Raw genomic sequence first — 14,855 nt, forward strand, 5'->3', positions numbered from 1 at the left:
CTTTGCCAGAAGAGACAGATCTTTCTTTGGCTTCCTGAAATGTTCGGTAGAGACATTGGGGTGACATGACAGAGCAGGCTGGCTTCCTGAGTGGATGGGAAGGTATAGGGTGGCTGCTACAGTGCCAGACTCTGAGTTCTACCTTGATTAATGGTTCAATCACCGTCTTCCTCTTAAGAATGAGGTCTTGGAGGGTGCTCCCTCTTAGTCTTCTGAGCAAGAGGTTGAGGACTGTGCTTCCTCTGAGTCTTCTGAGCACGAGGTCCTGGAGGGTGCTCTTTCTGAGTCTGAGCACAAGGACCCAGAGGATGCTACCTCTGAGACTCCTGAGCATGAGGGCGTGGAGTGTGCTCCCTCTGATTTTCCTGAGCATGAAGTCCTGGAGGATGCTCCCACTGAGTCTCCTGAGCACGAGGTCCTGGAGGGTGCTCCCCTGAATCTCCTGAGCACAAGGTCCTTGAGGATGCTCCCACTGAGTCTCCTGAGCACGAGGTCCTGAGGAATGCTCCCAATGACTCTCCTGAACATGAGGCCCTGGAGTGTGCTCCCTCTGAGTCTCCTGAGCTCGAGGTCCTGGAGGGTGCTCCCTCTGAGTCTCCTGAGCAGGACTTCCTGGAGGGTGCTCCCACTGAGTCTCCTGAGCATGAGGTACTGGAGGATGCTCCCACTGAGTCTCCTGAGCACGAGGTCCTGGAGGGTGCTCCCTTTGAGTCTCCTGAGCACCAGGGCCTGGAGGGTGCTCCCTCTGAGTCTCCTGAGCATGAGGTCCTGGAGCATGCTCCCTCTGAGTCTCCTGAGCAAAACATTCTGGAGGGTGCTCCCTCTGAGTCTCCTGAGCATGAGGTCCTGGAGGGTGCTCCCTCTGAGTCTCCGGAACATGAGGTCCTGGGTAGTGTTCCCTCTGAGTCTCCTGAGTACGGCGTCCTGCAGGGTGCTCCCTCTCTGCCCATTCTCAATCCAACTTTTCCCACGCATTTTACTAACACTCCACTGCGCTCTAGTGTCACAGAATTTATGGATAGTCTCTCTATAGTAGAGGAATTTATTACTTACAGTCGGCAGTTCAACTCCCAACAATGGTCAGTAGCAGCTATAGAATGGAAATCCAAGGATCTAGCAGTTGCTCAGTCCCACACGGCAAGCAGGCAAAGGAGAGAGAGTGAGCCTTCCTTCTTCCAATGTCCTTATATTTAATCCCAGATGACTTTAAACTCAGAGATCACCTTGTCTTAATCTTCTGGAATCGATAGCGACTTTGCATCAATCTCCATATCAAGATCCAGGTCAGAAACTTTTATCTCCCAAGCCCCCAGATTCAGGTCACTGGTGAGCCATCCAATTCTGGATTGTAGTTCATTCCAGATAGAGTCATTTTGAAACCAGGAATAGTCACTCAATGCATTCAGAGCCACATGGAGAGAAACAACAGCAGAAGAAGTGTTAAGTTGAAATCTAGCTGAGCTGCTGCCCCAGCAAACAGGACAACAGACTTCTACTATACAGATGTCTCTGTGTCTTTATTACTGAACCTAAACCGGGTCCCCAGAAAGCCCCACAATACTTGCAGGCGCCTGGCTTTCCAAACTAGTTGTCTGTGCTCCTGGGAGATGCAGGCAGACATACTATGGCTCTCCCATATTTAGGAGATATTGTCACAGCTTCATTATCAGACTCACAGATATTCCAAATGTGAGCAAAGCTGCTCATGTGGTCTCTTTCCAAGGGCCCGAAGCCCTGGCCCTTCAGAAATGCTGATGTAGACATTGCCTTTGCTACACCTTCCCTAGCTTCCCAAGATTGGACTGAGAGAGGACACTCAATGGTCTCCAAAGACAACCAGAGTTTAGTACTAAAGTTATTAACCAGGCCAGGGGCAAGTGAACGCATTTGCAACTTAGTTACTTTCCTACTGCTGTGAAGAGATACTAAGACCAATGCAACTTGTACAAGAAAGCACTTGATTTTCAGCTGTCTTATGCCATTGGTGGGTTAGTACATGCAATCACGGTAGGGGGAGCAAGGCATCAAGCAGACAGGCATGTGGTACAACAGTCCCCAGAGAGACTACATATTATCTGGAGGCAGAGACCCAGAGAGACTGGGCCTGCTGTGAGCTCTTGAAACCCCCTTCAATAAGGACACTCTTCTATTTTTTTTTAATTCTTACTAATTCCATATATATGAGTACACTGTGGCAGCCTCCAGTAACACCAGAAGAGGGCATCAGATCCCACTACAGATGACTGTGAGCCACCCTGTGGTTGCTGGAAATTGAACTTAGGACCTCTGGAAGAACAATTAGTGTTCTTAACTGCTGAGCCATCTCTATAGCCTTCTTCCAGTCCTTTTTAAAAGCATCCAAATGTATTGGCCTATAGTACACATTTTCATTCAGACCATCACAACTGGTGATTCCTAACTTGGAAAAGAAGATGTCTTGTCTAGTGAAGAAGTTAAAATGAGGGTCACCCAAGTCACCTAGCAAGTAAAAACATTTGATGCCAAGCCTGACAAACTGCTTTGATCCCCAAGACTCACATGGCAGAGAGAGAGAACTGACTCCTACAAGTTGTTCTCTGGTTGTGGTATTTATTCATGTGTGCAGATGACAGACAGATCGACAGAAAGACAGACAGACACACACGAACAAACACACTGAGTCAGAGAGATACATGCATACTAAATACAATCTAACAAGTATTTTTAAAAAGTTAAAACCAGTTGTTTGCATCTACAACCTTAAATTTCCTATGATTGGAAAACATAAAGATGCTGCGCATGACTGAAGAATGCAAGTCTGTGGGTCCCACAGTTCTTATCATTATCCCACAGTTTGCAGAATCTAGGGCCTGTAAGCTTAGGTTTGAAAGAGCAAAAGGGAAGCATATCGCAGCACAATCAAAGATGATAAATGGCTCTTAGAACAGAGTCTCAAAGTCAATATTTGTTTTGTTTTGTTTTGTTTTGTTTGTTTTGTTTTGTTTTGTTTTGTTTTGTTTTGTTTTGTTTTGTTTTGTTTTGTTTTGTTTTTCCAGACAGGGTTTCTCTGTGTATCCCTGGAAGTCCTGGAACTCATTCTGTAGACCAGGCTGGCCTTAAACTCAGACATGTGAATGCCTAGCCTCCCAAATGCTGGGATTAAAGGCATGTACCACTACGCCTGGCTCGAAGGCAATTTTTGTCCCTGTTTATTCTGTACAGATAAAGCTCTTCAATAATTTATATCAACTATCTTACACAGGAAAAAAATCATAACATGACAGACATCAAAAATGTAATGTCCAAACATAGGTTTGAATTTCCTTGATATACACATATTTCTAAAATCTTTGGCATCTAAGTCTGTGTGTGGTTAGATGTTGGAAGTTGCTCTCTAGCAACACAGTCTGTGGTTTGTTCACTGATGCAGTGGGATGCAGTCAGGACCCCTCCAGTCTGAGACAAGGCACACTGTGCTTGTCACCATGCCTATTCTTCGTGAGGTGCCTGTGATATGCAAGAGAGAATGCCTGCATGTGCCCCATGGTGAAAGAAAGGAGAAGAGTTAAAACATTGAGCACATAGCAGTGGCCCGTTACTAGGATATGATAGATGGGTATGCTTAAGACACTAAACCTTTAAGAAAATTCTTCCAAATGAAGCATTGAGAGCAGGTCCTGTAAAAGCATGACTGTAAAACTGATTGTGACAGCTATTCCTGGTTGACAATGTGACCAATTCCGGAATGAACAACAATCCAGAAATGGAGGTCACACCTGTGATCCAGATCTTGAGGCTGGAAGACACAGGCTTCTTAGCGGGATCTTGACAAAGAGATTTTAGGCTTAAAGGCCATACAAATCTTAGGCTCAGGCAAGGTAGTACATGCCTTTAATCCCATGATGCTCAGGCAAGTAGAATTCTGAGTTCAAGCTCATCCTAGGACAAATCATGTTCCAGACCCAGGCATGGTAGTACACACCTTTAATCTGAGTCACACCTTCTGTTGGAGGCTTGCATAAAAATATTGGTAGAAAAAAAGACTCAGTTTTCTTTGCCTGCTTGCATTTACTTGCCAGCACATCTGTTGGAACCTACCTCTTCAGGATCCCAGCCTCTACAGAACACCAGCTGAAACAACTAGTTGCATGGAACTGAGCACCTATTAGATTTCTGGACCCATTCACAGCTGCCCATTGTAGGGTGAGTTGGACTACAAACTGTAAGTCATTCTGAAAGACTCCAAGGAGCCCCTCGCTCAAGCCTCAGGACAATAGCGAACACCCAAGAATTAACAATAGACCAAGATTGATGCAAAGCACATGAGGCTTTATTCGGGGAAAGCCAGAGCTCTGGGGACGACTCATATCCCACGCAGGGGTAGAGGAGTCAACCTCGAGGGGAAAGAGGTCCCAGTTTTTATAGTCCCTCAGGGCAGGAAGGAGAAGGGGGTAAGTAGGGGATTTCCAGATCTAAACAATGTCTATTCTCAAGAAATGGTTATGGGAGGGATACAAGGAAAGATTCTGGTGCAAGTGTAGCAACTCGGGACTGGACGGACTGTGGTTGCTGGGGAGATTTTCTGACTCTTTCTTAGCCAACAATATCACAAACACCTGACAATGGGCTTCATCAGTGGGCACAAACATGGGTTCAAGGATTGGTCAAAACATTGGCAGACACACAGTTTGAAGGAGTGGCCAGAGCATTATGCACCTATATTTTTCTAAATCAGTGAAGTTAGTTCTGCCAACAGTGACACCTATCTTGCAAATTTCAGGGCTTCTATGACCTTTTACATCCTGTCAGGATCTGTCATTCCCCACTTCTTCTACTTACTAGTTCTAATCTTAAAACTAAACTGCAATCTCTTCTTTAAGCTTCTGCAGAGACTGGTATTGTTGTCTTAGTACTAACAGCTGGACAGCACCAATTTTCTCTCTAATAAATGTCACCAATTTATTAAGAACTATCGGGCCACACATCAGCAGAAAGAGCAAAATTATTAGAGTGTCTATCAGAGTAGAAATGAGGGTGGTCAACCAAGGGGATTTATTCTTCAGGAGCTTGCTTTACATGAAAGGCATGAATCTAAGCTGAGATGTCTTCTACTTTGACAGCAGTAGGGGTGATCAGGAGCACGATGCAAGGGCCTTTCTAACAAGGTTTTAGATCCTCAGCTTGATGTCTTCAGATGAGAACTGCATCTCCTACTTGGAACTGGTGTGGTATCATCAAGTCTCCTGTTTAGTAGGCCTATTTGAGCTGCTTTCAGGTGGTGTTTCTGACCACTTCTAGGACTTTCATGCGTGTAAACAATGAAGGACCAGGGTTTAATTTTAAAGGATCTAAAGCTCTCTCTACTTCAGTGAGTGGGGGAGGCCCCCCATGCAGAATTCCATATGGAGTGAGCTTAAATTTCCCCAGTGTGTTCTTAACAGGGAACAAGGCAAAGGGAAGGAGGGCTGTCCAGTAATTTTCGCCGGTCTCTAAGGTCAATTTACTCAAGGTCTCTTTTAGAGTTCTATTCATACTTTCTACCTGTAGTGAACTCTGGGGTCTATAAGCACAATGTAATTTCCAATCAATCCCCAGTTTGATGGCCAGTCCCTGACTTACCTGGGCAACAAAGGCAGGTCCGTTGTCAGACCCTATTACCTTAGGTATTCCAAACCGTGGAAATTTTTCTTCTAGGATTTTCTTAACCACAACATTGGCAGTTTCTTTTTTCTTGAGTAGGCCTCCACCCATCCTGAAAAGGTATCTCTAAAAACTAAAAGATAGTTATTACCATACTTAGCTGGCTTTATTTCAGTAAAATCTACTCTTAATAGGCTCCAGGGTGATCTCCTCGTAGTCTTCTCCCTAGAGGATAACTTGAATGTCCTGCATTAGTAATGGCACATGGTACACAGCTCTTAACTACTGAAAGACCCCCGAAGGGAGACCCTCACTCAGACACTTAAGTCCTGGGACAGCCGCATACCCAAGAAGACACTGAGACCATACATAAAATGTAGAAGGTAAGATTTAATAAAGCAGCGACATAAAAGCACAAAGACAACCAGAGCTCTGGGGTCGAAACTCATACACCTAGTGGCACCTAGTGGTGTAGAGGAGAATCGACCCTTAGCCAGAGCTTTTCACAGGCTTATATAGGAAAACTCAAGAGGGGAGAGCTGGGCAGGGAAAGTACAAGTTTACATCACTAGGGAGTTCTGCCAAGGGACAAGGGGTTCTGCCAAAGGATTCTACATAACTAAGGGGTCATCATGTCCTTCATTTGGTTCATTTTATCATTTTGAGGTTTTTTAGGAGGCCTTTATCTTAAAAATGTTCTTGGAACAGTTTTCAGTTGGGAGGGTAGGGTGAGGAGTTTTCTGGGGTGAAAAGTTTAGGAGTGTTCTGAGAACAACCTCTAGATGGGAGGGGTCGAGGCTCTGGGGTGAAGAAGAGTTTAGTAAAAATTTTTATTCTTCATTCCCCACTTCTTCTAGAAGATAGTTCTAATCTTAGAACGAGTTTTCAACCTCCTGAAGGACCCGATTTTGTTGTTTTAGTACCATAACTTGTACTGCGTTTATCCTTTCTCTAATAAAAGCTACTAACTTATTAAGGATGCATGGGCCAAAGGTAAGCAAAAGCATAAGTGTGATTAAAGGTCCTGCTATAGTGGAGAGGAGAGTGGTGAGCCAAGGGGACTTATTAAACCAGCTTTCAAACCATCCTTGTTGGCTCTCTCTTTCTTTTTTACGTATATCTAGGCGTTCTCTAAGTTTAGCCATAGAATCTTTGATTACTCCTGAATGGTCAACATAAAAACAACATTCTTCTTTTAAGGCAGCACAGAGTCCTCCTTCTTTAAGGAATAATAAGTCTAATCCCCTTCTATTTTGTAGCACCACTTCGGATAGTGAAGTTAAAGATTCTTCTAATTTGGTTATAGACTGTTCTATAGTTCTAAGATCAATATCCATAGCTGCACGTAGTTCTTCATAGTATTGGGGGGTCTTAATTAAGGCAGCGGTTCCTGTACCTACTCCAGCTGCTACTCCTAATCCTAATAGAACTGCCAAAGTTAAGGTAACGGGTTCTCTTTTCCAGCGGACCCGATGTTCAAATTTATCTAAAAAAGAGCTATCATCATGATACAAAAGTCTGGGAATAAGCTGAACCAGAATGCAGAAATCTTTGGAACTATTAAAAACAGACACAGACACACAAGGAGTGAGACCGGTATTGCAAGCCCACACTGTGTCTAAGGGGGGCACCAAATACTGACCACTTTTGCTAGACTGGATGTTCTGGGTCTGATTACAGAGGTGCCCTTTATCCTGAGGTACCCAGCCCAGACAAAGCCCCCTTCCTGAAACTGCTGCTAGAGTCAGCTTTCTGCTTTCTCCCCAAAGGCATTGAGAATGATCTGAAGTAGTATTATAAGTCCTGATCTGAGCTACTCCTTCATAATAAGGGGGGCTCGAGGCATAGCATAACCAGCATGATTGAGTCATATTAGGGTTAGTTCTATTCAGAACTAAAAAAGCTCCTTGGACTAGACTGACCAAACGGTCCTCTGTTCCTAGGGGCAGTGGGGAGGTCAAGATAGGCTTTCCTAGGGAGGGTACCACTGTGTTGGGCTGTGGAGTTGGTGGAGCTGGTACAGTCGGGACCTTTGGGGGAGCCAGTACGACTGGGGGGCCCTGTTCTATAAGGACCTTGTTGGGCCCTACAAGTGTCACTGCCGGGTCTCCCACTGTCAGTCTGATCGTGAAAATGAACCCAGGATCTCTTAGTGGAATGTATACTCGCCAACCCCACCTGTTTCCTTTAAGCCAACTTAGACGGTGTTGTTTTCCGTTCTCGGTGAACCTTATACGTAGGGGGTTGCAGTATTTACCTTTGCATGGTCCTGAGGGTGGTGCTCTGTTTTTAAAAGCGCATCCACTCTCTTGATATTTATAGGGGTTTCTTTCTCCTTCGTTTGACTTATCATAGCCACTACCTCGTTTTACCGTGATTAGGTCCCATTTAGAGGAGGGCTTCCAGTAAGCATCCCCTGTTGTTTCACATGTCCATTTACCACAAAAGTAATCTGATGCCCCCCCGCATTCCTGTTGAAGCATCTTGTTCTGACCTTGACCAGGGCAAACATAAAAATGTGCAGCTCTAAGATTAGCTCGGTAGAATTGCCCTGAACACCCATATGTGCTCCCTATCCCATTTGGGACACACCGCTCCTCAGGGGGTGGGTTGCTAAGATCAGTATGATCTGAGAGGTCCCAATTAGGGGATCCTGCTACTAACTTACAGACGTCAGGCGTGAGATCAGGCCACCAAGTCCAGAGAGGATGGACTGCAGTGGTTGCCCATACAATGTTTCCCTTTTCATTAAGCACCTCCCAGGACTGCTGAATTGGAGCATGAGGGTTATGGTTCCCTAGGTCTAGAGTGGCGCCTGCGACGCAGACGAAGCTTAAGAGGATTGTCAGTGGTTGCCACTGTCCAATTGTCGTCGTGGTTTTCTTCATCTTGGCTGGTGATCCTCTTGACGTGGGAGGCGTGGATCCAGGAGGCGATTCCGTCAACTTTTACCGCAGTAGGGGTTGTCAGTAACACCAAATAGGGTCCCTTCCACCGTGGCTCAAGGCTGCCGGTTCGATGCCGCCTGACCAAGACTTTGTCTCCAACTTGGAACCCGTGGGGTACTGCGGTGGTCCCTGGGGTATAGGCTGCTTTCAGTTGGTCCCAAATCTGGGTCCTAATCACTTCTAGGGCCTTTAAATGAATAAGCAAAGAGGAGGGTAAGACAGGGTCAGAGTCGGGAACTAATGTTCCACCAGCTTCTATTAAGGGGGGAGGTCCTCCATACAGAACTTCAAAAGGAGTGAGCCCGAAACGTCCAGGAGTGTTCCGGGCTCGGAAGAGCGCAAGAGGGAGGAGAGCCACCCAGTCTTTCCCGCCGGTCTCAATGGCTAATTTAGTCAAGGTCTCTTTTAAGGTTCTATTCATCCTCTCTACCTGTCCTGAGCTTTGAGGGCGGTAAGCACAGTGTAATTTCCAATTGATGCCCAACTGAGTGGCCAAGCCCTGACTTACCTGGGCAACAAAGGCTGGTCCATTGTCAGACCCGATTACCTTAGGGATTCCAAATCTTGGCAGGATTTCTTCAAGGATCGTCTTGGCCACAATCTGGGCAGTCTCTGTTTTAGTGGGAAATGCCTCGACCCATCCTGAAAAGGTGTCTACAAATACTAACAGATACTTGTTACCATACATTCCAGGTTTAACTTCAGTAAAGTCTACCTCCCAATACACTCCAGGATGGTCTCCCCGCTGTCTCTTTCCAGGTTCTCTGTAGGCTTTAGTTGCATTAGTGAATGCACATGGTTTGCAGGAGTCTATAACCTTTTGAGCCACTGACTTCAGGTTGGGGACTTGGTATCGGGAATTTTTAATTAGTCTCATCATTTTTTCAACTCCCAGGTGGGTGAATTGGTGTAGTCCTTTCACAAATTTTATTCCTTCTTCAGGAGTTAATTCTATTTTCCCTTTAAAAAAGTATGGGAAGGGATCTCTGGTCCACCATAGCTCTTTTATGTTATATCTCTCGTCCTCAGTGCTTTTGGGCGGATCACCTTTTTCAGTCAAGATCATGGCCCCTTGAGCAACTTGTTTTGCTACTGAGTCTGCCATTCGATTGCCCCTGGCCACCAAGTCTTCTCCTCTTTGGTGGCCGGGGCAGTGGATGATGGCTACCTTCTTAGGTGCATGTATGGCTTCCAACAGGGCCAGAATTTCTTCTTTGTTTTTAATGTCTTTACCAGCCGAGGTCAATAGCCCTCGCTGCCTGTAGATGGCCCCATGGATGTGTGCGGTAGCAAAAGCATAGCGGCTGTCAGTGTAGATATTAATGATCTTACCTTTAGCCTCTCGGAGGGCTTGAATAAGCGCTATAAGTTCAGCCTTTTGTGCTGACGTTCCTTCAGGCAAAGCACTTGCCCAAATTACCTTTTTCCCGTCTACCACCGCAGCTCCAGCCTTTCGCTTCCCCTCTATCAGGAAACTGCTGCCGTCCTTGTACCAACTGGGAGCTCCAGGCCAGGGTTGGTCAGTCAGGTCACTTCTGGTCCCAGTTTCTTCAGCGAGGATGTCCATACATTGATGTACTGGGACGGAATCATTTGTTAGAGGGAGAAGGGTAGCTGGGTTGAGGATGGCAGGGGGCGCAAAGGTTACACGCTCATTTAGCAGCAGGCTCTGATAGTGTGTCATTCGAGCATTTGTCATCCATCTGTCAGGTGGCTGCCGCACGATACTTTCTAAGGCATGAGGGGCCACAACAGTCACCTGTTGTCCCATTGTCAATTTGTCAGCATCTTTAATTAACAGAGCTACTGCTGCAATATCTTTCAGACATGTAGGCCATCCACTAGCAACAGGATCTAATTTCTTTGACAAATAGGCTACAGGTCTCTTCCAAGGTCCCAGTGCCTGTGTCAACACTCCCCTGGCTACACCCGCTCTCTCGTCCACATATAGGACAAAAGGCTTAGTCAAGTCTGGCAATGCCAGTGCGGGGGCAGTCATTAGAGATGACTTGATAGCCTCAAAAGCTCTCTGGTGTTCTTCTTTCCATTCGAAAGGAACCCCTTCCTTAGTCAAAGGATATAGAGGTGCTGCTAGGGTTGCAAAGCCTGGAATCCAGAGTCTACAAAAGCCAGCAGTCCCCAGAAACTCACGTACCTGCCGTGGGGTAGTTGGCGATGGGATCATCATAACAGTCTTCTTCCGGGCCTCTGTGAGCCATCTTTTGCCCCCTCGGAGGGTATACCCCAGGTAGGTTACCTCAGTTTGACAAATTTGTGCCTTTTTAGCCGAAACCCGATACCCCAAGTCACTCAGTTCTGCAAGGAGCCTCTCAGTTCCCTGGTGACACAGTTCCTTCGAGGCTGCCGCAACCAAGAGATCATCCACATACTGTAGTAGGGTAAGCTGAGGGTTTCGAGCGCGAAAAGGCGCGAGATCCCGATGGAGGGCCTCGTCAAACAGGGTGGGGGAATTCTTGAACCCCTGTGGTAGCCTAGTCCAAGTTAGTTGACCAGTCTGTCCACCCTCTGGGTCCCTCCATTCAAAAGCAAACAGGAGCTGACTCTTAGGGTGCAAACGCAGGCAAAAGAAGGCATCTTTTAAGTCCAGAACTGTATACCATGTTCTCTCAGGTGGGAGAGAACTTAATAAATTGTACGGATTCGGGACTGTGGGGTGAATGTCCAGGACCCTTTTGTTAACCTCCCGGAGGTCTTGTACCGGGCGATAGTCATTAGTCCCTGGTTTTCGAACCGGTAGAAGTGGTGTATTCCAGGGGGACTGACAGGCCACTAAAACTCCTTGGCCCAGCAACCTCTGGATATGAGGCCGGATGCCTTCTCTAGCTTCCTTGCTCATAGGGTATTGTTTCACCGAAATGGGGGTGGCATCAGCCTTAAGTTCTACCACAACCGGTGGCACTTGTTTAGCCAACCCCATTCCTGTTTGTTCTGCCCAGACATTGGGGAACGCAGTTAGCCAACCTGAAGAAACTGCATTTTTGGGTTGCTTTTCATGCAACCGGTACTCTTCCTTTGTATTGAGGACAAGGCAGGCAACAGGGGCCTTTCCCCAGCTTATTTGTGGGCCTTCTGAAGTAAATTGGACTTGAGCTTTCAGTTTGGTTAGCAAATCGCGCCCCAAGAGGGGAGCAGGGCACTCAGGTATCACCAAAAAGGAGTGGGTCACTATATTCTTGTCTATCTGAAGAGCTCGTTTGGTTGTGCAGGGGTAAAATTTACTACCAGTGGCTCCAATAACCATGGTCTTTTTGGAGCCCAGCTTGCCTAGGGGGTTAGTGAGTACTGAATGCTCTGCTCCGGTGTCTATCAGGAAGTTGACAGGGGTCCCCTCCACGGACAAAGTTACCCTAGGCTCAGGGAGGGGGTCTGAGCCCCGACTTCCCTAATCATCTTCTAGGGTCAGGACCTTGGATCGCTCCCGCTTCTTAGGGCAATCTCTAGCCCAGTGTCCTTTCTCTTTGCAATAGGCGCATTGGTCTTTTTCCAGTGGTGTCTTTCTGCCACCTAGTGGTTTCACTTCCCTGTTGCCCAGGAGTCCTATTTTACCTTTTCCTGACTGTCTATCATTCACAACTGCGGCCAAAATTTTACTCAGATTTCTCTCCTGACGGCGATCCCGTCTATTTTCCCTCTCCTCTATTTCTTTCTTTTCTCTCTCTTGCCTCTCTTCTTCTGTTTCCCTCTTATGATAGACTTTCTCTGCTTCTTTTACTAAATCTTGGAGCATATGATCTTGGAGCCCCTCCAGCCTTTGCAGCTTTTTCTTAATGTCGGGAGCGGACTGTCCAATGAAGGCCATGGCTACAGCGGCCCTCTGCCCCTCTGACAAAGGGTCAAAAGGGGTGTATCTCCTATATGCCTCCATTAGACACTCAAGAAAGACTGATGGTGGTTCAGTCTGCCCCTGCAAGACCTCTCTTACCTTAGCCAAATTGGTGGGCCGTCTAGCGGCTCCTCTGAGACCTGCCACTAGAGTCCGGCGATAGACAAGGAGGCGTCCCCTACCTTCCGCGGTGTTGTAGTCCCAGTTGGGGCGGTTCAAGGGAAAAGCCTCGTCTAGGAGATTAGGGAGGGCAGTGGGTGTGCCGTCCTCTCCCAGAACGTTCTTTCTCGCCTCCATCAGGATTCTTTCTCTTTCTTCTGTGGTAAAAAGAACCTGCAAAAGCTGCTGACAATCATCCCAAGAGGGTTGATGGGAGAACATAAGTGACTCAAGAAGCCCAGTAAGTCCAGAGGGGTTCTCTGAGAAGGGGGGGGTGGTTAGTTTTCCAATTGTATAAATCAGAAGAAGAAAAAGGCCAATACTGTAAAGGAATGAGATCATTAGGTCCTGGTGCTGGCCCTCCTACATGTGCTCTAAGTGGCAGGGCAACTGTTGAGTCTGGCCCCCCTTCCTCCTCGGGGCTTTGGCCTCGGCGACTCCGAGTCCCCCCCGCCGGTCCCTGTGGTGGGGCAGCTGCAGGTGGCTGTTGGGGCAAGGGATAAGGGGGAGGTTGGGAGTCCATCCAGAGGAGGTCGTCAATCTCTGGATAGATCTTGGGGGGTGCTGATGGGCCGGACTTTCCGGCTGCATCAGACTGGGCAACCGCTATCGTCAGCTTCGAAGAGTTTGGGGTCCAAGGCTTAACCCATGGAGGTGGGAATTGGACGAGATTCTGCCAGGTCACAATGTAGGGGATCTGATCAGGGTGACCCCCTTCCTCCTGAAAAACAATTCGCCTGACGGCGGCAATTAGTGACAAGTCAAAAGCACCCTCAGGTGGCCAGCCCACTCCAAACGTTGGCCACTCGGAGGCGCAAAAGGTCTGCCACTGACCCTTTCTGACCTCCACCGACTGGTTGTGGGCTCTGACCCGCACCTCCTTCCAATGCTCCAGAGTCAGAGAAAGGGGAGTGGACACAGATTGTCCCATTTCTAGAAAAACAGTAGTCACAACAAGAGCAGACACAAGACTAAGACAAAAAAGAAACCAGAAACGGCGGCGACTCCGCGTCGACCACAAGCAACTCAAAGAATCAGATGGCCTCTCTAAGGCCGGCCGATTGAGACCTTCTGCACGAGGTGGGACTCGAACCCACGATCCTGTGACCAAACGCGAGGTGGGACTCAAACCCACGATCTCGCAACAAAACGCGAGGTGGGACTCGAACCCACGATCTCGCAACTGGGCACGAGGTGGGACTCAAACCCAAATCTCGCAACCCCAAATGGTCTCTTGGCCTTCAAAGGGGTCCACCAGGCGTCCCTGATCCTCCCCTGTTCCTCCTGGGACATCTCCCAGGGTGAACGGACGTGGACACCTGGACACGTCTATCCTTATCCACCCCGCACTCCCTCTCGGAGCACGGTCTCACTGAGCGTCCGCAAAACTGAAACTGCGATCGCACCAAACTTAGAAACAGAACACAGACATCAGACCAAAGCAGAACAAAGAATCTTACCTCTAAGTGGGTCCAGGACCTCTGGGTGGTCGCGCTGTTTCCCGGCCAATGCACCAAATGAAAGACCCCCGAAGGGAGACCCTCACTCAGACACTTAAGTCCCGGGACAGCCGCATACCCAAGAAGACACTGAGACCATACATAAAATGTAGAAGGTAAGATTTAATAAAGCAGCGACATAAAAGCACAAAGACAACCAGAGCTCTGGGGTCGAAACTCATACACCTAGTGGCACCTAGTGGTGTAGAGGAGAATCGACCCTTAGCCAGAGCTTTTCACAGGCTTATATAGGAAAACTCAAGAGGGGAGAGCTGGGCAGGGAAAGTACAAGTTTACATCACTAGGGAGTTCTGCCAAGGGACAAGGGGTTCTGCCAAAGGATTCTACATAACTAAGGGGTCATCATGTCCTTCATTTGGTTCATTTTATCATTTTGAGGTTTTTTAGGAGGCCTTTATCTTAAAAATGTTCTTGGAACAGTTTTCAGTTGGGAGGGTAGGGTGAGGAGTTTTCTGGGGTGAAAAGTTTAGGAGTGTTCCGAGAACAACCTCTAGATGGGAGGGGTCGAGGCTCTGGGGTGAAGAAGAGTTTAGTAAAAATTTTTATTCTTCACTACTGCTTCTGCAACATCAGAGTCTTAAACATAAAAAGCAGATGCTTTGACCAGCGTTTACAGGTGTTTGACTCCCAGGTTGGACAGCTGATGTATATTTTCAATAAATCTTTTCTCTTCTTTTTGTGGTAATATTATTTTACCATTACTGGCTGCTCGTTGGCCCTGTGAATTTTCTGCAGTAAACCCTAAATTGTACATTAGTTTCATAT

The 14,855-nt window shown here is 47.3% G+C and overlaps 1 pseudogene; it reads right to left on the bottom strand.

Moving 5' to 3' along the window:
- Positions 1 to 8,433: 8,433 nt before the first annotated feature.
- On the bottom strand, positions 8,434 to 12,822 carry Gm46386 (annotated as a pseudogene).
- Between the last annotated feature and the right edge of the window lie 2,033 nt (positions 12,823 to 14,855).

Source organism: Mus musculus, chromosome 13, assembly GCF_000001635.26.
Source record: "Mus musculus strain C57BL/6J chromosome 13, GRCm38.p6 C57BL/6J".
NCBI lineage: Eukaryota > Metazoa > Chordata > Mammalia > Rodentia > Muridae > Mus > Mus musculus.